Genomic DNA, 25462 nt, shown 5'->3' with positions numbered 1-25462 from the left:
GCCATGGCTCTACCAATGGGGGTGCGGAGAGAGAGATTTCCCGGAGGAAGCTCTCTTTTCTAGCATCATTTGTTGGGCCGTAGACTGATGAAATCCAGAAGCTATGTTGCTGCCCTAGTAGCTTTACTTTTGTTGTGATCGCGAAGACTCCTATCGCATGGGATTCAACCATTGCCAATTGTCTATTCCATAGTATCGATGCCCCTCCACACGTCCCTATTGACGGCAGCACGATGCAGTTCGTAAGTGATTGTCCCCCAATTTCACTAATGATTGTTGGGTTCCACTCCGAAATCTTAGTTTCTTGTAGACATAATATTGCAACACGGTGTGAGGTGACTACCTCATAGATGGCCACTCTCTTTAACGGGTTGTTTATCCCTCGGACGTTCCACGACATAATGGGATATAGTTTGTCACTCATTTGGACACCGGTGTTTACTCCAATGGCTGACATAACTAAATGGCCTCTGGCCCAACCGGAACACCACAACTAACATACAAAGGGGTCGCCAGCGTCCACCAATAGGCCCCAGAATACGCTGAGCAGATTTTCGCTACTTCTATCCTTACACATGAAATAAAAACCTAACTCAAACCAGCTACATGACGGCCGCCATTGAAGCTGAATGCAGGCTAACATGCTAAACTTCGGCCTCCGCGGCGTTCCCGTCAGGTCCAGCCATGCGCGCCATGACCCGTAGCGCGTCGCTGTCTAGGTGCGTGAGCTTTGCTATGACCGCAATGTCGCTATCCGACAAGGGCTCCTCGAAGCGCCGGAGCAGGGCCTTGGCGACGTCCTCCGTCATCTTCTCTCTAGGTCCTAGGAGTCCTAGCTCCTTGACGATGCGAAAGGAAGCACGCTGCGCTACCGGGATCGTCGTCGTGTTCGCAGCCTGTCGGACGCTGCGTCATGGCGGTGTGGCCACATTGCGGCTGTTGGGCGGGGCGGACAGTCTCCTTGCTAGCGCTGCAAGAATCGGTGGCTTGGTGGCGCGGAAGAGCGCGCCGTGCTGCTGCTGGTTGCTTCTCCCAGCGGAGATCTCCCAGTAGAAAAAAAGTAAAATTAGTGAATCAAAGTAAACACAAACTTGGATATTGTTTTTTGTAAAAAAATGGACTTCATGATAATTGCTTGAAGAGGTACTCCCTATGTTTTTATTTACTCCACATATTAGATTTGGCTGAAGTCAAACTTTATAAATTTTGATCAAGTTTGTAGAAAACAATATGAACATTTGTAATAACAAATTTATATGATGTAAAAATATATGCGATGATGAATTCAATGGTACAGATTTGATGTTGTATATGTTCCTATATTTTTTTGCAACTTATTGAAAGTATATAAATTTGATTTTAGATAAACCAAATATATGGAGGATGGTTGGTACTTGTCAATTCAGTATTTTCAAGTATGCCTATGTTTCTCCTATCCTTCTTTGAAGTACCTGTCGGGGTGCGGAAAAGGTTGGTTTTCACCGGTCTTGGTTTTTCTGGCAGAGTGATGAGATCAAGACTAAGTATAGGCTCACGAAATGGGACATCATTTGTAGACCAAAAGATTAAGGGGGTTTAGAGATTAAAAATAGATGTTTACTCAGTAAATGGCTGTTTAAACTATCTATGGAAACAGAAGGTATGTGGGTACAGATTCTGACGAACAAGTACTTACACAACAAGACCTTGGCTCAGGTTACAGCGAGACCAACTGACTCTCCATTCTGGAAGGGGTTGATGCGGTCTAAAAATGCATTTTGAACAGGACTAGGTTTGTCATTGGTAATGGTGAATCTACGAGATTCTGGGAAGATACTTGGCTAGGGGAGACGCTTTTAGCTATTCAGTATCCGCAGCTGTACCATATTACACAACGGCGACAGGCGACCGTTGCGTCAATATTACGTGAGGTTCCTCTAAATATTCAGTTCCGTAGAGCCTTACTTGATAACAGGTGGTCTAACTGGTTGCATCTAGTCAGAAGGTTGATGGATATTAACCTTTCTGAGTACCCTGATAGTGTTCGTTGGAAGTTGACCACTAACGGAGTATTTTCGATAAAATGTACTCTGATCTTATAGATTCAACACCTATTCCATAGTCGTTACATATTTGGAAGGTCAAAGTTCCACTTAGAATTAAGATCTTCATGTGGTTTGTTCACAAGGGGGTTATTGTAACAAAGGATAATTTGACAAAACGTAATTGGAAAGGTAATCCTAGATGCAGCTTCTGTCAGAACAATGAAACTATTAAGCACCTCTTTCTTGATTGTCCTATGGCTAAACTTTTATGGCGACCGCTTCTTATTGCTTTCAACATCAAGTCACATAATAGTTTAAACACGTTATTTGAGACGTGGTTAAAGCAAGTTGATGTTAAAACTGCTAAACTCATCCGAGTAGGATCCTGTGCACTTTTCTGAGCTACATGGAATTGTATAAATGACTTGGTATTTAACAAACATCAACATATTCACTTTTTGCAGGTCATTTTCAGGGCTACTGCCTTGATCCGTACATGGTCATTACTCACTCATGTGGAAGCCAGGGAGCCTATGATTACTGGGTGTGTTCGATGGAAGATGGTAGCTCAGGCTATCTTCAACCGGTTTGGATGACGTCATATTAATAGGATATATGATTAGTCATCTAGGCCTATGTGCACCTCCGGTTGTGGCGTGTCAGGCGTCGTGTATCTTTTTTCTTTTCAATTAAGACTCTTTTATACAATTCGATGACTTGGTATCGTTTTTAATATATGACTGTATGTATTCTTCGATGCAGAGGCCGGGGCTATGCCTCTTTTAAAAATATAGAAAATCGCACGGAATACATGGAAGCACGTATCTAAATTTATTTTGTTAGCATTATATTGTTTAGCTCATTAGCATTAACGACTCAGAGTTTGCCTACGGGTTAGCTTGTGCTAGCATTAGCTTTGTCACCCGACGCCCAAGGTTCAACGCTACATCTCTAAATTTATTTCGTTATTCGTTCTCACTCGCATGCTGACGTGTGGACCGCATGTATCAAGAGACGTAGTCATCATCGATAAGGGCATCTTCAATGGTTGTAAGATAGATGTTGGTAATTTTGACACACAGGATTTTTGATGATGTGTCATGTAATAAATGAGTAAAGAGAACAAGGTTGTATGTAAATTAACCAACACCCTTGCACAAGCTTCAATGTAGAATGAGAGAGCACCTTATTTATTACCTCACATCTTATTGAACAAACTGGATACAACCCATTGAAATAGTTGTATGTTAAGGTGTTGGCCGATGACATGACATATTTTACCAACAAGCTAATTAACAAACTGTTGGAAATGTCTTCTCCAGTAGTAGCGCTGCAGAATTTCGATCTTTGGTGCTTGAGAAGGCGGCTTGGTTGCGCCTTGAGCATCTAGTAGCACATTGGTGACACACCGCGTACCTGATCTTCCCCGTTTTTTCTTTTCTGAAATTTTTTACAGAAAATTTCCCACCTGATACTGAGGGTGGCGGCACTGGTACACGCATGTAGACAACGTATCAAATTAGCACTATGTTAGTACTACTAGTAAAAACTATTGTCGAGGAAAAAATAGAAATTTCAAATAATCAGAAGGGAAATCAGATCCAGCTGCTGAAATTCCATGGAAGAAATTTATTTTCAGGTCAACATTTTTCTAAATGCAGGTAAACATTGTGTTTTTTCTCATTCTTACATGCAATTGCCAAAAATGATTTGTTTGTGCTTACTCGTTTAATTATGTCAAGTTGTCATATTTTACACACAATTACTGAAATATGACAATTAAATTATTTTTTATCACAGGAGTAAGTGTCTATAAATATGACAAGTAAATGCAACAAATGTAGATTTCAATACCTATGAGAACATTATTCCGCAGTCTGTTGTTAGACACGAGCTTCTTTGTCGGGCCCGTATGAACAATGGGGCTTGGCGTTGGGGCCGGACACTCTAGCATGCATTTGCCTTGCTGGCCTATGGCGAAGCTTCTTGAAGATTAAGAACCAGACTTAGAGCATGGTTAATAGTATAGTCAGCTGCCGGTTATAAGTCATTGGCATATCATCTATAGCCCATTTTCTAGCCAACATGTATAATAGTTGATTAGAAAAGTGTATTACTTTTTGTTATATGGCTCACCTTTCACTCTCATAAAATGCCTAGAAGCACGTGTTAGAGCTGGCTCTTAACTAAGGCTGGTTGTAATGGAGGGTATCATATACTAATATCATGCATATGATACTAGTGTATGGTAATACATCCGTAATGCATAGTATCATATGTTAGTATCGTACGATGATTCATTTATTGTCATGGATGACATATAGTAGCACATCATTTAATATGATATGATATAATGATATGATACTCAAGCCTCTGTTTCTTTATTTAATTCTATGACATCTCATCAAAATTGTCTAGTTGGCATGCATGATACTAATTATGATACTCACATTACGACCAGCCTAAGAGATCGCTTACTTTCTCTCTCCTTTTCTTTTTCCTCCAACTAAACAGAAATATACTAGTTTATTTCTTATAGCCCGCTGACTCGCCTCTATTGTACTGGGCGAAGAAGACAAGATATGCATGACCTATGAGAAATCTTTGATATTTAAGACTAATAATCAGAGATACACTTCAATGAAGAACTTGGATTCTTCCCTGCGCCAAATGCCCAAGGGAGGGGGGGCAAAGGTCCCCTTTGGCCACCGTGAAGCTCCTTCGCTGCACCTCAATGAACAACTTGGATTCTTCCCTGCGTCAAATGCTCCTTGCTAACCACCCAACTAGCCATCCAGTGCTGCGGCTCAAGTCGGCGAAGACAAAAAATTATCTCTTCATCGGTGGTCGGGTGATCCATTGATGTAGAACTCGAGGTGTTCCTTTTATACTACACAATATCATCGATGGCGCGTTTTGCCACGCCCATGGATTTTTCGATGAAGGAATCTATACAAATATTTGGAGGCATGATCTCTTCATCGATGGTCGGCATGATCACTTCGATGGCAGAATGTTGTATAAATGCTTGGAGATAGGGCCTAGGGTTTATACTTTCACTAGTGCAATCTCTCAACAATGCTAACATAGTAGAATCATATGGTCATCCCTCAACGTGCGACAAAGAATCGCTCCAAAGTTCATAAGTAGCGGAGAATATAAGATGAAATTTTTGTACACAGCGAACCACCTCAAAGTTATTCTTTCTGACCAGTCTTATGGGGTATTCCTATAGGTGTCACAAATAGCCCTAGAGTTCATACTAGAATAACTACCATGATACATATCAATCAACCCTAATGTCACCTAGATACTCCAATGTCACCTCAAGTATCCGTGGGCTAATCAAATGACATGCATCAAAAAAATTCACATTCTTCATATTCAATCCATCAGAAAGAACTTCAAAGATTACCCCAATATTTCTATCGGATAACATAATATGAAAACATGCAATCAACCCGTATGCATAGATCCCCAAGGTCACTGGAATCCGCAAGTTGATGACATAACATATATCAAGTCAATCAATATAATACCCCATTGTCACCACGGGTATCCACATCCTAGACATCCATCAAGTGCTCTCAAATCCATTATTCAATCCAACATAATGAGATCTCAAAGGGAAAGAGTCAATTCAGCACAAGAAGATAGCAAGGAACAAACATCATATGATCCAACCATATTAACAAAGCACGTGATGTTGGGTAACGTAGCATAAATTCAAAATTTGCCTACGCATATTCAGATCTTCCTATGGAGAGACCAGCAACAAGAGAGGGGTAACATCATCTTCATACCTTTGAAGATCGCTAAGCGGAAGCGTTGCTAGAACGCGGTTGATGGAGTCGTACTCGCGGCGATTCCGATCTAGTGCCGAACAACGTCACCACCGCGTTCAACACACGTACAGCCCGGTGACGTCTCCCGCGCCTTGATCCAGCAAGGAGGAGGGAGAGGTTGGGGAAGAAGTCCAGCAACACGACGGCGTGGTGTCGATGGAGAGACAAGGTCTCCCGGCAGGGCTTCGCCAAGCACCGGCAGAGAGGAGGAGGAAGAAGAGCAGGGATGCGCCGAGAGAGAGGGAAAACCGTGTGTCTCAATGGCCAAAACCCCTCTCTATTTATAGGAGGAGGGGGAAGGGCTGCACCACCCCTAGGGTTCCCTCCCTAGGGGCCGGCAGCCACCAGATGGGAGAGGGGGGCGGCGGCTAGGGTGGGAGGGGGTGTGGCGCACCACCTGGTGGGCCTAAGGCCCACCTGCGCCTAGGGTTGCCCCCTCTCCCCACCACTTGCGCATTGGGCTGGGTGTGGGAGGCGCACCAGCCCACCTAGGGGCTGGTTCCCTCCCGCACTTAGCCCATCTAGCCTCTTGGGGTCGTTGCCCCCCTTCGGTGGACCCCCGGGGCCACCTTCGGTGGTCCCGGTGGTCCCGGTACGTTACCGGTGACGCCCGAAACTCTTCCGGTGTCCGAAACCATCCGTCCTATATATCAATCTTTACCCGCGGACCATTCCGGAGCTCCTCGTGACGTCCGGGATCTCATCCGGGACTCCGAACAACTTTCGGTAACCTCGTATAACAATTCCCTATAACCCTAGCGTCATTGAACCTTAAGTGTGTAGACCCTACGGGTTCGGGAGACAGGCAGACATGACCGAGACACCTCTCTGGCCAATAACCATCAGCGGGGTCTGGATACCCATGGTGGCTCCCACTTGCTCCACGATGATCTCATCGGATGAACCACGATGTCAATGATTAAATCAATCCCGTATACGATTCCCTTTGTCTGTCGGTATAGAACTTGCCCGAGATTCGATCGTCGGTATACCTATACCTTGTTCAATCTCGTTACCGGTAAGTCTCTTTACTCGTTCCGTAGCACGTCATCGTGTGACTAACTCCTTAGTCACATTGAGCTCATGATGATGTTCTACCGAGTGGGCCCAGATATACCTCTCCGTCACACGGAGTGACAAATCCCGATCTCGATTTGTAACAACCCAACAGACGCTTTCGGAGGTACCCGTAGTGCACCTTTATAGTCACCCAGTTACGTTGTGACGTTTGATACACCCAAAGCACTCCTACGGTATCCGGGAGTTGCACAATCTCACGGTCGAAGGAAAAGATACTTGACATTAGAAAAGCTTTAGCATACGAACAATACGATCTAGTGCTAGGCTTAGGATTGGGTCTTGTCCATAACATCATCCTCCCAATGATGTGATCCCGTTATCAATGACATCTAATGCCCATGATCAGGAAACCATGATCATCTATTGACTAACGAGCTAGCCAACTAGAGGCTTGCTAGGGACACATTGTGATCTATTTATTCACACATGTATTACTGTTTCCTGTTAATACAATTATAGCATGAACAATAGACGATTATCATGAACAAGGAAATATGAAAATAACCATTTTATTATTGCCTCTAGGGCATATTTCCAACAGTCTCCCACTTGCACTAGAGTCAATAATCTAGTTACATTGTGATGTATCGAACACCCATAGCATTATGGTGTTGATCATGTTTTGCTCGTGGAAGAGGTTTAGTCAACGGGTCTGCAATATTCAGATCCGTGTGTACTTTACAAATATCTATCACTCCACTCTGGACATGGTCCTGGATGGAGTTGTAGCGCCGCTTGATGTGCTTCGTCTTCCGGTGAAACCTGGGCTCCTTGGCTATGGCAATGGCTCCAGTGTTATCACAGAAGAGTGTCATAGGACCCGACGCGCTTGGAACCACTCCAAGGTCGGTGATGAGCTCCTTCATCCAAATTCCTTCATGAGCCGCTTCTGAAGCAGCTATGTACTCCGCTTCACATGTAGATGCTGCCACGACTTCTTGCTTGCTGCTGCACTAGCTCACTGCCCCACCATTCAACACATATACGTATCCGATCTGTGACTTAGAGTCATCCGGATCGGTGTCGAAGCTAGCGTCGACGTAACCCTTTACGACGAGCTCTTCGTCACCTCCATAAACGAGAAACATTTCCTTAGTCCTTTTCAGGTACTTAAGGATATTCTTGACCGCTGTCCAGTGTTCCGTACCGGGATCACTTTGGTACCTCCCTACCAAACTTATGGCAAGGTTTATATCAGGTCTGGTACACAACATGGCATACATTAGAGAGCCCACGGCTGAAGCGTAGGGGACAGAACTCATATTCTCTCTATCTGCTGCCGTGGTCGGCGACTGATTCTTACTCAATCTCATACCTTGCAAAACTGGCAAGAACCCTTTCTTTGAGTTTTCCATATTGAACTTCTTCAATATCTTGTCAAGGTATGTACTTTGCGAAAGACCTATGAGGCGTCTCGATCTATCTCTATAGATCTTGATGCCTAATATGTATTCAGCTTCTCCAAGGTCCTTCATTGAAAAACTCTTGTTCAAATAGGCCTTTATGCTCTCCAACATCTCTATATTATTCCCCACCAATAATATGTCATCCACATACAGTATGAGGAAAGCTACAGAGCTCCCACTCACTTTCTTGTACAGACAGGCTTCTCCGTAAACCTCTATGAACCCAAACACTTTAATCACCTCATTAAAGCGAATGTTCCAACTCCGAGATGCTTGCACCAGCCCATAGATGGAGCGCTGGAGCTTGCACACTTTGTTAGCACCCTTAGGGTCAACAAAACCTTCTGGTTGCATCATATACAACTGTTCCTTAAGGTTCCCGTTAAGGAACGCTGTTTTGGCGTCCATTTGCCAAATTTCATAATCATAAAAGGCGGCAATAGCTAACATGATTCGAACTGATTTCAGCTTCTCTACGGGAGAGAAAGTCTCTTCGTAGTCACCTCCTTGAATTTGTCGAAAACCCTTTGTGACAAGTCGATCTTTGTAAACAGTTACATTACCGTTTGCATCAGTCTTCTTCTTGAAGATCCATTTATTTTCTATGGCCCGCTGGTCATCGGGCAAGTCCACCAAAGTCTATACTTTGTTCTCATACATGGATCCTATCTCGGATTTCATAGTCTCAAGCCATTTGTTGGAATCCGGGCCCGCCATTGCTTCTTCATAGTTCGAAGGTTCACCGTTGTCTAACAACATGATTTCCATCACAGGGTTGCCGTACCACTCTGGTACAGGGCGTGCCCTTGTGGACCTTCGCGGTTCAATAGTAACTTGATCCGAAGCTTCATGATCATCATCATTAACTTGCTCTTCAGTCGGTGTAGGCGCCACAGGAACAACTTCCCGCGCTGCGCTACTTTCCTGTTCGAGAGGGGGTGTAATTACCTCATCAAGTTCTACCTTCCTCCCACTTATTTCTTTCGAGAGAAACTCTTTCTCTAGAAAGGATCCGTTCTTGGCAACAAAGGTTTTACCTTCGGATCTAAGATAGAAGGTATACCCAATAGTTTCCTTAGGGTATCCTATGAATACGCATTTCTCCGCTTTGGGTTCGAGCTTTTCTGGTTGAAGTTTCTTCACATAAGCATCGCAGCCCCAAACTTTAAGAAACGACAACTTAGGTTTCTTGCCAAACCACAGTTCATATGGTGTCGTCTCAATGGATTTAGACGGTGCCCTATTTAAAGTGAATGCTGCAGTTTCTAATGCGTATCCCCAAAATGATAGCGGTAAGTCGGTGAGAGACATCATAGATCGTACCATATCTAATAAAGTGCGATTACGACGTTCAGACACTCCGTTGCGCTGCGTGTGCCAGGCGGTGTTAGTTGTGAAACGATTCCACACTTCCTTAGGTGTGTGCCAAACTCGTGACTCAAATATTCTCCTCCACGATCAGATCGTAGACATTTAATTTTTCTGTCACGTTGATTCTCAACCTCACTCTGAAATTCCTTGAACTTTTCAAACGTCTCAGATTTGTGCTTCATCAAGTAGATATACCCATACCTACTCAAATCATCGGTGAGAGTGAGAACATAACGATAACCACTGCGAGCTTCAACGCTCATTGGACCACACACATCAGTATGTATTATTTCCAATAAGTCGGTTGCTCTCTCCATTATTCCTGAGAATGGAGTCTTAGTCATCTTGCCCATGAGGCACGGTTCGCATGTGTCAAATGATTCAAAGTCAAGAGACTCTAATAGTCCATCAGTATGGAGCTTCTTCATGCGCTTAACGCCGATATGACCAAGGCGGCAGTGCCACAAGTATGTGGGACTATCATTATCAACTTTGCATCTTTTGGTACTCACACTATGAATATGTGTAACATCACAATCGAGATTCATCAAGAATAAACCATTCACCAGCAGAGCATGACCATAAAACATATCACTCATATAAATAGAACAACCATTATTCTCTGACTTAAATGAGTAGCCGTCTCGCATTAAGCAAGACCCTGATACAATGTTCATGCTTAAAGATGGTACTAAATAACAATTATTATGGTTTAAAACTAATCCCGACGGTAGATGTAGAGGTAGCGTGCCCACGGCGATCACGTCGACCTTTGAACCATTCCCGATGCGCATCATCACCTCGTCCTTGGCCAGTCTCCGCTTATTCCGCAGTTCCTGCTTTGAGTTGCAAATGTGAGCAACATCACCGGTATCAAATACCCAGGAGCTACTACGAGCGCTGGTAAGGTACACATCAATAACATGTATATCACATATACCATTAACGTTGCCGGCCTTCTTGTCCGCTAAGTATTTGGGGCAGTTCCGCTTCCAGTGACCCTTTCCCTTGCAATAGAAGCACTCAGTCTCAGGCTTGGGTCCGTTCTTTTTCTTCTTCCCGGCATCTGGCTTACCGGGTGCGGCAACAACTTTGCCGTCTTTCTTGAAGTTCTTCTTACCCTTGCCTATCTTGAAACTAGTGGTCTTGTTGACCATCAACACTTGATGCTCTTTCTTGATTTCTACTTCTGCAGACTTGAGCATCGAGTACAACTCGGGAATGGTCTTCTCCATCCTTTGCATGTTGTAGTTAAGCACAAAGCCTTTGTAGCTTGGTGGGAGAGACTGGAGGATTATGTCAATTATAGCATCATCCAGAAGTTCGACTCCAAGTGAAGTCAGACGATCGTGTAACCCAGACATTTTGAGTATGTGCTCACTGACAGAACTGTTCTCCTCCATCTTACAGCTAAAGAACTTGTCGGAGACTTCATATCTCTCGACACGGGCATGAGCTTGAAAAACTAGCTTCAGCTCCTAGAACATCTCATATGCCCCGTGTTGCTCAAAACGCCTTTGGAGCCCCGTTTCTAAACTGTATAACATGCCACACCTGACCAGAGAGTAGTCATCACTCCGCGTTTGCCAGACGTTCAGAATGTCCTGGGCTGCTGGGGGAGCGGGAGGGTCACCTAGCGGCGCATTAAGGACATAAGCCTTTTTAGCTGCTTCAAGGATGAGCTTCAAGTTGCGAACCCAGTCCGCATAGTTGCTACCATCATCTTTCAGCTTGTTTTTCTCTAGGAATGCGTTGAAATTGAGGTTGACGTTGGACATCTACAATATCTATAAAGACAACTTTTAGACTAAGTTCATGACAATTAAGTTCATTTAATCAAATTAAGTATGAACTCCCACTTAAATCGACATCCCTCTAGTCATCTAAGTGATACATGATCCATGTTGACTAACCCGTGTCCGATCATCACGTGAGACGGACTAGTCACCATGGTGAGCAACTTCATGCTGATCGTATTCAACCATACGACTCATGTTCGACCTTTCGGTCTCTTGTATTCGAGGTCATGTCTGTACATGCTAAGCTCGTCGAGTCAACCTAGGTGTTTCGCGTGTGTAAATCTGGCTTGCACCCGTTGTATGCGAACGTTAGAATCTATCACACCCGATCATCACGTGGTGCTTCGAGACAACGAACCTTCGCAACGGTGCACACTTAGGGGAATATGTTCTCGAAATTTTGAGAGGGGTCATCTTATTATGCTACCGTCGTTCTAAGCAATAAGATGTAAAACATGATAAACATCACAATGCAATCATATAGTGACATGATATGGCCATTATCATCTTTGCTCTTTCGATCTCCATCTTCAGGCATCGCATTATCATCATCGTCACCGGTGTGACACCATGATCTCCATCATCATGATCTCCATCATCGTGTCTCCGTGAAGTCGTCACGCCAACTACTACTATCACTACTACTATAGCTAACCGTTAGCAATGAAGTAAAAGTAGTAAGCACATGGCGTTGCATCTCATACAATAAATTAAGACAACTCCTATGGCTCCTGTCGGTTGTCATACTCATCGACATGCAAGTCGTGAAACCTATTAAAATAACATGATCATCTCATACATCATACATGCAACATCACAACTTTGGCCATATCACATCACATGTCAAACCCTGCAAAAACAAGTTAGACGTCCTCTAATTGTTGTTGCAAGTTTTACGTGGCTGGTTTGGGTTTCTAGCAAGAACGCCTTCTTACCTACGTGATAGCCACAATGATGATATGCCAAAGCTATTTACCCTTCATAAGGACCCATTTCATCAAATCCAATCCGACTAGAGTAGGAGAGACAGACACCCGCTAGCCACCTTTATGCACGGTGTGCATGTCTGTCGGTGGAACCAGTCTCACGTAAGAGTACGTGTAAAGTCGGTCCGGGCCACTTCATCCCACAATACCGCCGGAAAAGAATAAGACTAGTAGCGGCAAGCAAATTGACAAATCATCGCCCACAACTTTTGTGTTCTACTCGTGCATAGAATCTACGCATAGAAAACCTCGCTCGGATGCCACTGTTGGGTAACGTAGCATAAATTCAAAATTTTCCTACGCATATTCAGATCTTCCTATGGAGAGACCAGCAACGAGAGAGGGGTAAGAGCATCTTCATACCTTTGAAGATCGCTAAGCGGAAGCGTTACTAGAACGCGGTTGATGGAGTCGTACTCGCAGCGATTCCGATCTAGTGCCGAACAACGACACCTCCGCGTTCAACACACGTACAGCCCGGTGACGTCTCCCGCGCCTTGATCCAGCAAGGAGGAGGGAGAGGTTGGGGAAGAAGTCCAGCAACACGACGGCGTGGTGTCGATGGAGAGACGAGGTCTCCCGGCAGGGCTTCGCCAAGCACCGGCGGAGAGGAGGAGGAAGAAGAGGAGGGCTGCGCCGAGAGAGAGGGAAAACCGTGTGTTTCAATGGCCAAAACCCCTCTCTATTTATAGGAGGAGGGGGAAGGGATGCGCCACCCCTAGGGTTCCCTCCCTAGGGTCCGGCGGCCACCAGATGGGAGAGGGGGCGGCGGCTAGGGTGGGAGGGGGTGTGGCGCACCACCTGGTGGGCCTAAGGCCCACCTGCGCCTAGGGTTGCCCCCTCTCCCCACCACTTGCGCATTGGGCTGGGTGTGGGAGGCGCACCAGCCCACCAAGGGGCTGGTTCCCTCCCGCACTTAGCCCATCTAGCCTCTTGGGGTCGTTGCCCCCCTTCGGTGGACCTCCGGGGCCACCTCCGGTGGTCCCGGTGGTCCCGGTACGTTACCGGTGACGCCCGAAACACTTCCGGTGTCCGAAACCATCCGTCCTATATATCAATCTTTACCTCCGGACCATTCCGGAGATCCTCGTGACGTCCGGGATCTCATCCGGGACTCCGAACAACTTTCGGTAACCCCATATAACAATTCCCCATAACCCTAGCGTCATCGAACCTTAAGTGTGTAGACCCTACGGGTTCGGGAGACAGGCAGACATGACCGAGACACCTCTCTAGCCAATAACCATCAGCGGGGTCTGGATACCCATGGTGGCTCCCACTTGCTCCACGATGATCTCATCGGATGAACCACGATGTCAAGGATTCAATCAATCCCGTATACGATTCCCTTTGTCTGTCGGTATAGAACTTGCCCGAGATTCGATCATTGGTATACCTATACCTTGTTCAATCTCGTTACTGGTAAGTCTCTTTACTCGTTCCGTAGCACGTCATAGTGTGACTAACTCCTTAGTCACATTGAGCTCATGATGATGTTCTACCGAGTGGGCCCAGAGATACCTCTCCGTCACACGGAGTGACAAATCCCGATCTCGATTCCAACCCAACAGACACTTTCGGAGGTACCCGTAGTGCACCTTTATAGTCAACCAGTTACGTTGTGACGTTTGATACACCCAAAGCACTCCTACGGTATCCGGGAGTTGCACAATCTCACGGTCGAAGGAAAAGATACTTGACATTAGAAAAGCTTTAGCATACGAACAATACGATCTAGTGCTAGGCTTAGGATTGGGTCTTGTCCATCACATCATCCTCCCAATGATGTGATCCGTTATCAATGACATCTAATGCCCATGATCAGGAAACCATGATCATCTATTGACTAACGAGCTAGCCAACTAGAGGCTTGCTAGGGACACATTGTGATCTATTTATTCACACATGTATTACTGTTTCCTGTTAATACAATTATAGCATGAACAATAGACGATTATCATGAACAAGGAAATATGATAATAACCATTTTATTATTGCCTCTAGGGCATATTTCCAACACGTGATACATCACGAGTGTGCCATCTCAAGAACATGAGAGAGAAAGAGAGAGCAGACACATAGCTACAACTACATACCCTCAACCCCGACAGTGAACTACTCCCTCCTCGTCTTGGCCTCTGCGGGATAATGAAGATGGCCACCAGAGATAATTTCCCCTCCCCGACAGGGTACTGGAAAGGCTTGAGATGGGTTTTTCATTGATACAGAGAGTTGCGGCGGCGGAGTGGAAGTTCACTTTTTATTTCTAAGGATTTTTGTTATATATAGGATTTTTCAGCATTGGAATCACGCCAGCCAGAGCCACGTGGGCGCCCTGGTGCCTTGTGGCCCACAGGTGGCTCCCCTCTAGTGGTTCTTTGCTCCAATATTTCTCATATGTTCAAAAAAAAGTCGTCAAAAAGTTTCCGGCAATTCCGAGAACTTTCATTTTTTGCAGAAAAAACAACACCACGGTAATTCTGTAAACAACAACAGTGTCAGTCCGGGTTAGTTATAAATAAATAACAAAAAGTGCATCAAACCATATAAAAATATTGTAAACATACGTGAATATGGCATGAATACTTCATAAATTATTGATACGTTGGGGACGTATCAACATCCCTAAGCTTAATTCCTACTCGTCTTCGAGTAGATAAATTATAAAAGAAATAATTTATGAAGTGTGGATGCTAGCGTAGTATATAAGTTTGATCAATGATAATTTCAGTCACTTTTTTAGCATCATAACCAACAACTTTTTCTCATGAAACTCATTATGATAGAGTAGCAATCAATTTACATGTAATGGTTCAAACAATGCATTCTCTTGAAACATAACAAGATATGTTCCTAGTCATAAAGAAAATTCAATGCATCATAAAGTCTAAGTAAGAGCTCCGCATACTCAATTGTCATATAATCGTCTATGATTGCTAAAGCTCAAGGCCTAATTTTAGAACAAACAACATCCATCGAACACAGAGAAAGATATGGGCTTAAAGTTTTGCTTCCCGACATACTATCATAAAGATAATTTTCAACAATAATGAATCATGATCAAATATATTTTACTGGATATATGTGTATGGATCTTTCCCCGCCACATGATGTTTGCCAACTAATAGATTGAGGTTGGAATAAGAAGTTGACCCAACATGAAAAATAAATAACATGAAAATAAATAACACTAAAAGTTGTATCTTGATCTACTAAAACCAGAACTGGTTACTTGTGATATCAAATTGAAATGTTGGCTCCGGGATCGCTTCCTCCCAGGGAGTCGAGGAAGGATCTCTGAGCCTTGCTATTGCATGCTTGTATATGTTTTACTAATCTGAACTCTTCTAATGCTACAAGACATTGAAGATGCTAGTCTTTGCTAGGCTAGGTCTTCCATTCTACTCTCACATTTAGCATAGAGCCCCTCCCTTTCATACTCTTGCATATTTAGCATAGATCTGATGTAAGTCTTTTGAGTACTTTGGATGAGTACTTGATGACTGTGATCTGCGTTGGGTTTTCAGTGAAGAGGAACGGGTTATCGCAGCACAATGCGGGTAAGTATTTCCCTCAGTTATGAAACCAAGGTTTATCGAACCAATAGGAATAACGATCCTCGTCGTCTTTAGTGAATGCATAGAAAGAAACAAATAACTTGCGCCCAACGCCGGCAAGATGGTTGTCAATCCCCTTGACCTCGTTATTTGCAAGCAAATGAGGTGTGTAGTAATTGTTGATAATTGTAAATTGCAAAATGAAATAAAACACAAATAATGGCAGCAAGGTAATAGTAGCATTTGTAAATATATATAAGTTAATAGACCCAGGGGCCATAGTGTTCCCTAGTGGCATCTCTCATGGCAAATACATATGGTGGGTAAAAAAATTACTGTTAGGCAATTGATATAATAGCGAATAATTATGCGATATTCACGGCAATGATCATGTGTATATAGGCATCACGTCCATAAGCAAATAGGCTGACTCATGCGTGCACCTATTACTATTACTCCACTTCAAGAGCGCTTCTATGCTTGCCTCTCTACGTATTAAGTAAAAATAGAGTAATGCTTGGAGAACAATGACATGATGCACACAAAGTGAAGTCAAATAATATGAATAAATCCCATCATTTTATCCTTAGTAGTAGCAACACAAAATATGCATCTTGTCCCCTTCTATCACTGCGATATAGAAATTCGCCACGTTGAACCTACTACAACGCACCACTCCCACTGAAGAAATATTAATCTAGTTGGCCAAACTATCTCAATATATCGGAGAGCAGTACGAAACTATAATGATCATGCAATTAAGAATCATAATAATCAGAGGTGACTCAAATAATTCATCGGATCCCAACAAACACACGATACATCGTGATTACATCGGATAGATCAAAGCGAAGATGTGATGAACATGGTATTGAAGATCATAAGAGAGAGAGATTGCCATCTAGGTACTGCCTACGGACCCATAGGTCTGTGGTGAACTACTCACACATCATGGTGAGGGCAGCAAGGTTGATGTAGAGGCCCTCCGTGATTGATCTCTCCTCCGGCAGATCGCTGGAACGGAGGTTTAGATGGCCTCCCATCAGAACAGAGACTTGCGGTGGTGGAAAAAGTGTTTCGGCAGTGCTCTTAGGGTTTTCGGAATACTTGTGAATTTATAGGCCAGAGAGGGACGTCGGGAGCCATCGAGGGGCGCCACAAGCCAACAGGGCGCGGCCAAGCCCTGGGCCACGCCCTGTTGGCTTGTGCATCCCTCGTGCGGCCTCTCATCCACTTTCGATGATTGTATGTCTTCGTATAGTCTAGAAAAAATCATATTAAAGTTTCATGGCATTTGGACTTTGTTTGGTAGGGTAAACTGGAAAGAAAAAATATGTAGAAAACATGAACTGGCACTAGGCACTGGGTCAATAGATTAGTGCTCAAAAATATTATAAATTGGTATATAAATGCCCAAACAGTATCCTAGAATGATAATATATCAACATGGAACAATAAAAAATTATAGATACGTTGGAGACGTATCAGTACTCACCATTGATTTGCCCCCCTCTTTTCCCTCAATACGTTTGTCGTGAACACATGATAGAGCCCAGGAGCCAGCTGGTCCCGTTGATGACTACTACTACCCCGATGGAGATTACTACTACGTGGAGGCTGCTGAGTAGTTCGGAGGCTGCCAGACAGGAGGCCTTGCCTTTTTTATCCATGATGTTTTGTGCTACCCTTCTTAAGGCAAACTTGTTTTTTATGTCTATACTCAGGAATTCTTGCTTCGGCTCACTTGTTTGTACTCGAGGTTATGTATTCGAGCCCTCGGGGCCCCTTTCTTGTAATATAAATCTTACATTATGTTATTTGTGTCTAGAGTTGTGTTGTGATATCTTCCTGTAAGTCCCTGATCTTGATCGTACGCATTTACGTGTATGACTAGCGTATGATTAAGGTGGCAGTGTCACAAGTTGATATCAGAGCCCACTGCCTATAGGTAGCCCCTTTCCAACTCCTTGGCCGAACTTGAGTCTAGCCTTTGGAAAAAAATTTACTAACATTGTTGTGTGGGTTATGGGCCCACATAACAAATGGGTGGTATTAGGATCTTTTATCCCTTTTCTATACTTTGGGTTCTGATATCTCTTCTATTTCGAGTTAAAGACTTTGCTAACTCTAACATTAGGTTCTCGTAACTACTTCCTCTCAGAGAGGCCCTCATTCCAGTTGATGGCTTGATTCATCACAAGACTCCGAAGATACTCTCCGTTGTTCTCTTGAGAACTTGTGCTCATCGCTTTTGTGATTCCCTTCCACTGTCAACCCTTATGGATAACTACATACAATTGTCGTTCATAGTTTCATTCCCCATTGCCTCTTGTTTCTACAAGATGCCCCAAAATACTCTCCGTTGTCCCAAGAATCCTTTGAGATTATTGCCTTGCAGTTCATTGCCGCATGAAAGCCTTTACGAGTAATTCCTCATACTTACTGAGTATTCGTTCATCCCTAGTTGACCATGTGTTTCATAAATTTCTATGAAATGCTATCCGTTCTTCTGAAGTCCTTAATAGCCTATTGGTCTTGACCTTCCTTACCTGCTTGCACTATGGTTAAATTCCATATGTTTAACAATATTCATTAAAATCCTTTGTGATTGTCAACCTGATCTTATTGATTCAACATGTGTGCGAATGCATGCAATCATCAGTTGATCCTTATAAATTATCTTTCTGGCTCAGACGTCTTTCCAAAGATGAGCTCATTCTGAGGAAATCAATCTTGATTGATTGTCCATCTAATTCTTTTCAACTTACTCATCTTTGGTCAGAGCATCTGAATTTGATACACGAAACTAGCAACCTTAATTTCTTTGTTTTAAAGCATCAAACTATTGAGACGTTTTTATAATCCGATGCCTTTGCATCATTTCTTCTTCTGATTGAGTATCAATACTCACATCAGCTCCGTTGTGGATCGCCAAATCCCTTGTTGGATTATTATCCCATAGTATCCTTCACATTCAAAATTGTTGTGAGTTCTTTTCCTGATACTTAATGCCTTTGGTAAATTGTATCCTCTGGTTTTGTTAACCATGCTATGCCTTCGAGCTTGAGCTATTTACTCCTGAAGTTTGTGGTATATGTTCCTAAGATGCACCGACGGGTTGAACCTATGCCTTCCATAATTTGTGTGAACTCGAAGATTGTGCGGGTTATATCTAGTGGCGTTTCGTTAGGTAAATTTTCAACACTACAATTTCATCAAAAGCGAGAAGTGAGTGAAAGGTTATGCGTTGGAGAAGTGGGAGTCGACCTTGAGCTTTGTGTTCATGTCCATGGACACGATGTAGATATTATCATGGATGCTTCTCTTAAAATTAATTATCCCCTTGGTATAAGTTCATCTTATATCTGGGATTTGGTCTTTTATAATCATGGTTCCGACCATATTGTTCTTCTTTGATCTCTTTTCTCGAACAAGTTAAAGTACTTTTCTTCTGCAGATCAATACACATGTCCAACCTCTATTCTGCTCTACCCTCGAGTATTACCCTATGGTATCTCGATAATACCACAGAACCACGATGCTTATTATGAGTCTTCGTCAGGTGTTATTTCTCATTGATTCCAATTCTTCTTGGGTTCTGTGTTGTTGTCACTCGAGGACACTGGTAACTAAACTGAGTCTGCACTGCAATTCAACAACTCTTAGTAATCTTCTTTGCTTACGAGTTTGTACTTTATCATGTCATTCCTAGTTGATTGGCTACATCATAATCATCATGCTAAAGTTTGGCCATGCTATCTATGTCCTTCACCCTCAGAACACAATTCCGGCGGTGTAGTAAGCTTACGACGAGCTTTCATCTTCTTGATGTTTTGTATTGAAAGGTAATTTGATTCCAAGCTTGCATCTTATTCGTGGTTCCAAGAACCATACGCTTCATAATTACTTTCGCTTGTTGTCGTCGATGGTCGATTTAATCTTCATGAAACCTCTTGACAAATGTGTCATGATCATCATCAACATTTTGAGCTCTTCGAGGATATCAATCGAATTCATGATGATAAATACCACCCTTGCCTCTCGATGGTTTATGTTATCATCGACAACATTATTGCCTTCCCTCCAACACAAACTTGTTCATGTTTTGTATTGTCCCTTGTGTTCCTTGATATCCGACTTATGTTATATTCTACCTTGGTGTATTTCCATATCATATGTCAAGGGTGTCATGAGTATTACACCACATCTTAATGCAGTGGTGATTCCTACCATCACCAATTATGTATTGATCGTCTTAATGTTCCTAACCGAGATAGCAACAAGTGAACTCTAAAGTGTGATTTCAATGATTCTAGCAACCTTTTTGGTTCGAAGTTAATGGCTGGTTATTTCATTCTTAGTGAGTTGGTTGTTGACTCACATTTTAGCATTGGTCGTGCTACACAGACCTTATTTCCGAGTGCACCTTTTCATCAATGTTTAATTTTGGATGTTTCCTTGAGCATACGTCATTATATCTTTTGATTTGACAAATTATATCTACTTGTTCATGTAATTTTGGGAATCCATCTTTAAGGAAATCTGGATGAATTGTTGCTGAGCCCATCAGCCACATCCACATCTTCGCCGTCGTTCATGATGAACATTTAAGCTAGGGTGGGAAATTTTGGAAGCATGATACGTCTCCGTCGTATCTACTTTTCCAAACTCTTTTCCCCTTGCTTTGGACTCTAATTTGCATGATTTGAATGGAACTAACCCGGACTAACGCTGCTTTCAGCAGAATTGCCATGGTGTTGTTTTTGCGCAGAATAGAAGTTCTCGGAATGACCTCAAAATTTACGGGGATATTTTGTGGAATATATTAAAAATACTGGCGCAAGAATCAACCGGAGGGGTGGAGCTATGAGCCCACAAGCCCACCAGGCGCGCCTCCCCTAGCCGCGCCTGGCAGGCTTGTGGGGCCCATGTTGCTCCACGGCCTCCAATGTCAGCTCTATTTAGTCCCTTTCGTCTGGAAAAAAAATCAAGGAGAAGAGTTCATCGCATTTTACAATACGGAGGCGCCGCCACCTCCTGTTCTTCCTCTGGAGGGCAAATCTGGAGTCCGTTCTGGGCTCCGGAGAGGGGAGCTCGTCGCCATCGTCATCACCAACCTTCATTCATCGCCAATGCCATGATGCTCTTCACCGTTCGTGAGTAATCTCATCGTAGGCTTGCTGGACGGTGATGGGTTGGATGAGATCTATCATGTAATCGAGTTAGTTTTGACGGGGATTTATCCCTACTATCAACTATGTTCTGAGATTGATGTTGCTACTACTCTGCCATGCCTAATGCTTGTCACTAGGGCCCGAGTGCCATGATTTCAGATCTGAACCTATTATGTTGTCGCCTATATATGTGTGTTCTTGATCCTATCTTGCAAGTTGTAGTCACCTACTATGTGTTATGACCCGGCAACCCCGGAGTGACAATAGCCGAAACCACTCCCGGAGATGACCATAGTATGAGGAGTTCATGTATTCACCAAGTGTTAATGTGTTGGTCCAGTTCTTTATTAAAAGGAGAACCTTAATATCCCGTAGTTTCCATTAGGACCCCGCTGCCACGGGAGGGATGGACAATAGATGTCATGCAATTTCTTTTCCCTAAGCATGTATGACTACATACGGAATACATGCCGACATTACATTGACGAACTGGAGCTAGTTACATATCTCTCCGTGTTATAACTGTTGCATGATGAATAACATCCGGCATAATCATCCATCATCGACCCAATGCCTACAATTTTTCCTACTGGTCCGTGCTACATTACTTTGTCGCTACTGCTGCTACTACTGTCACTGTTGCTACTGTTACTCTGTTGCTAATGCTGTTACTTTGCTGCTACCGTTGTCACTTTGCTGCTATTGGTTACTGTTGCTACTGCTGCTATCATACTACCTAGCTACTGATACTTTGCTGCAGATACTAAATCTTTCAGGTGTGGTTGAATTGACAACTCAACTGCTAATACTTGAGAATATTCTTTGGCTTCCCCTTGTGTCGAATCAATAAATTTGGGTTGAATAATCTACCCTCGAAAACTGTTGCGATCCCCTATACTTGTGGGTTATCAAGACTATTTTCTGGCGCCGTTGCCGGGGAGGCATAGCTCTATTCTCTGAGTCACTTGGGATTTACGTCTTCTGATCACTATGAGGAATCCGAAAGATCCAAGAACTAAAGTCTTGCCCTCAACTACGAGGACACGTAAGGAACTGCCATCTAGCTGTGCATTTGATTCACCTTCAGTTATGAGTAAGTTTGCGACACCACCTCCTGCTAGAAATCTTGATATGTCGCCTGTGCTTGATGATGCTACTTCTGCTGCCCATGATGCTTATGATGATGTTATGCTTGATACTGCTTTGCCACTAGGTGCATTCCTTGATGCACAAATTGCTAGAGTTGCTGCTAGATGTGATGATACTTCTGAAACTGCTGATACTATTGAAGTAGAACCTGCTATTTTGCGTGCTAGAACTAGCTCTCCTAGATATGAATTGCCTGATATGCCTGAGGGTTATGTTATGGAGGGAGAGATAGCTGAGGACTTTCTTGCTTGTAAGGATAGCTATGATGTTGATAAATTACTACGCAAGTGGAAATAAAAATCTTTGAAGGTTAGGATGAAATACGACCCGAAGTTTTCTACTTCGCCTATATTTGTGACCGATAAGGATTATGAATTCTCTGTCGACCCTGAGTTAATCACTTTGGTTGAATCTAATCCTTTTCACAGTTATGAGTCTGAAACGGTTGTAGTCCATCTTACCAAACTGCACGATATAGCCACCCTATTCACGAGTGAGGAAAAGATCTGCCACTACTATATCCTTAAGCTGTTTCCTTTCTCACTAAAGGATGATGCTAAGACTTGGTTCACTTCTCTTGCCTCTGGTTGTGTGTGTAGCCCCCAGGATATGATCTACTACTTCTCTGAGAAATATTTCCCTGCCCATAAGAAGCAAGCTGCCTTGCGGGAAATATACAACTTTGCTCAAATTGAAGAAGAGAGTCTCCCACAAGCTTGGGGGAGGCTCGTCCAACTACTGAATGCTTTGCCTGATCACCCTCTTGAGAAGAATGAAATACTTGATATCTTCTATAATGGACTTACCAATGCTTCTAGAGACCACCTAGATAGTTGTGATGGTTGTGTTTTTAGGGAACGAACTGTAGAACAAGCTGAGATCCTATTGAATAATATCTTGTGCAATGAGAATGCTTGGACTATTCCCGAACCACCTTCAAAGCCAACTCCTAAGAAAAGAGGTATTCTATTCCTCAGTCCTGAAGATATGCAAGAAGCTAAGAAATCTATGAAAGAGAAAGGCATTAAATCTGAAGATGTCAAAAATCTACCACCTATCGAAGAGATCCATGGTCTTGATAACCCGATACAGGTAGTAGAGGTAAATTCTCTTCGTAGATTCGATGAGAGTGATATTCCTTTTGATAAAACTGCTAGCTTATGCCTGGATGAATTTGATAACTTTGTTGCCAAACAACAAAGTTTCAATGATTATGTTAGCAGACAATTGGAACAGAATGCTCGTATGCTTAGTCATTTAAGTGCTTGTGTGGACAGAAATGTCAATGATCTTAAGCTTCTAAGTAAACATGCATCTATGGTTACTACTCAGGTAGAACAAGTACTTAAGGCTCAAAATGACTTGCTCAATGAGTTGAATGACAATTCCGTTAGAGTCGTCACTAGAGGCGGTAGAATGACCCAGTAACCTTTGTATCCTGAGGGTCATCCTAAGAGAATTGAACAAGATTGTCAAGGAGTTAGCACTGATGCAGCTAGTCATCCTAGGAAGAACAAGAGAGATGATAGGAACCTGCACGCTAGCCACCCTGATGCTGTTACACCTGAGAATCCAAACGATGTATCTACCTCTGATGCCGAAACACAATCTGGTGATGAACATGAGCCCAATAATAATATCAGTAGTGATGTTCATGATAACGCTCAACCTAGCAATAATAAGGATGTGGAGATTGAACCTGTTGATCTTGATAACCCACAACCTAAGAACAAGAGATACGATAAGAATGACTTTGCTGCTAGGAAGCATGGTAAAGAAAGGGAACCATGGGTTCAGAAACCCATGCCCTTTCCTCCCAAACCATCCAAGAAAAAGGATGATGAGGATTTTGAGCAATTTGCTGAAATGATTAGACATGTATTTCTGCAAATGTGTTTGATAGATATGCTCAAAATGTCTCCGTATGTTAAGTACATGAAGGATATTGTGACTAATACGAGGAGGATACCTGAGGTTGATATTTCCACCATGCTCGCTAATTATACCCTCAAGGGTGGAACTCCTAAGAAACTAGGTGATCCCGGAGTGCCCACTATACCTTGCTCCATTAAAGGCAACTACGTTAGAACTGCTTTATGCGACCTTGGAGCCGGTGTTAGTGTTATCCCTCTCTCTATTTATCGTAGGCTTGAACTGGATAAGTTGACACCCACTGAAATCTCTCTGCAAATGGCCGACAAATCAACTGCTTTTCCTATTGGCATTTGCGAGGATGTGCCTGTTGTGGTTGCAAATGTCACTATCTTAACAGACTTTGTTATCCTGGATATTCCCGAGGACGATGCCATGGCGGTCATCCTTGGAAGACCCTTTTTAAACACTGCAGGGGCTGTTATTGATTGCAACAAAGGCAACGTCACTTTCCATGTCAACGGTAATGAGCATACGGTGCACTTTCTGAAGAAACAATATCGAGTACATTGCATCAATACTATCGAAAAAACTTCATCGATTCTTATTGGGAGCTTTGAATGCCCTATACCTACTGTCAAGATGAAGTATGATTTGATTGTTGGGGATATTCACATCCCCATTGAGGTAACCTAGTGACTATTCGAAAATTCTCCGTTTCCTTTTGCGATTCGAATTTTTTTATCAAGGAGACTTGATCAACCTCATTGATAGATTTCTTTCGATGACCATGAGATGGATGAATCGAGGAGTCACAAACCTCTGTTCCAAGCTTTCACCTTCGGTTGCTTAGAAGAAAAATGATAGATTTAGTGTAGTTTTCCCTGTTTTCTGCTTTTAGTGTCCCGTAGAAAAGTACCCCGAAAATAAAAGTTCTCTGAATGTCGTGAAAATAAAGTATGATTTTTTCTGGAATTTTTGAAAAATACTGAAATGGAGAGCTAGTCACGGGGCTGCACTAGTGGGCCACAAGCCCTGGAGGCACGGGCACCCCCTGGCCGCGCCTACTAGGCTTGTGGGGCCCACGTGCACTCCCTCCACTCATTCTAGCTCCCATCTGCTTCTCCTACCTCCAGTAAAAATCGTTTCGCATCTCAAACCCATGTTCTTGTTCTTCTTGCTGCAATTTTCGATCTCCT

Source organism: Hordeum vulgare, chromosome 5H (genome assembly GCF_904849725.1).
Source record: "Hordeum vulgare subsp. vulgare chromosome 5H, MorexV3_pseudomolecules_assembly, whole genome shotgun sequence".
Lineage (NCBI taxonomy): Eukaryota > Viridiplantae > Streptophyta > Magnoliopsida > Poales > Poaceae > Hordeum > Hordeum vulgare.
Note: the sequence above shows the minus strand (reverse complement) of the source record.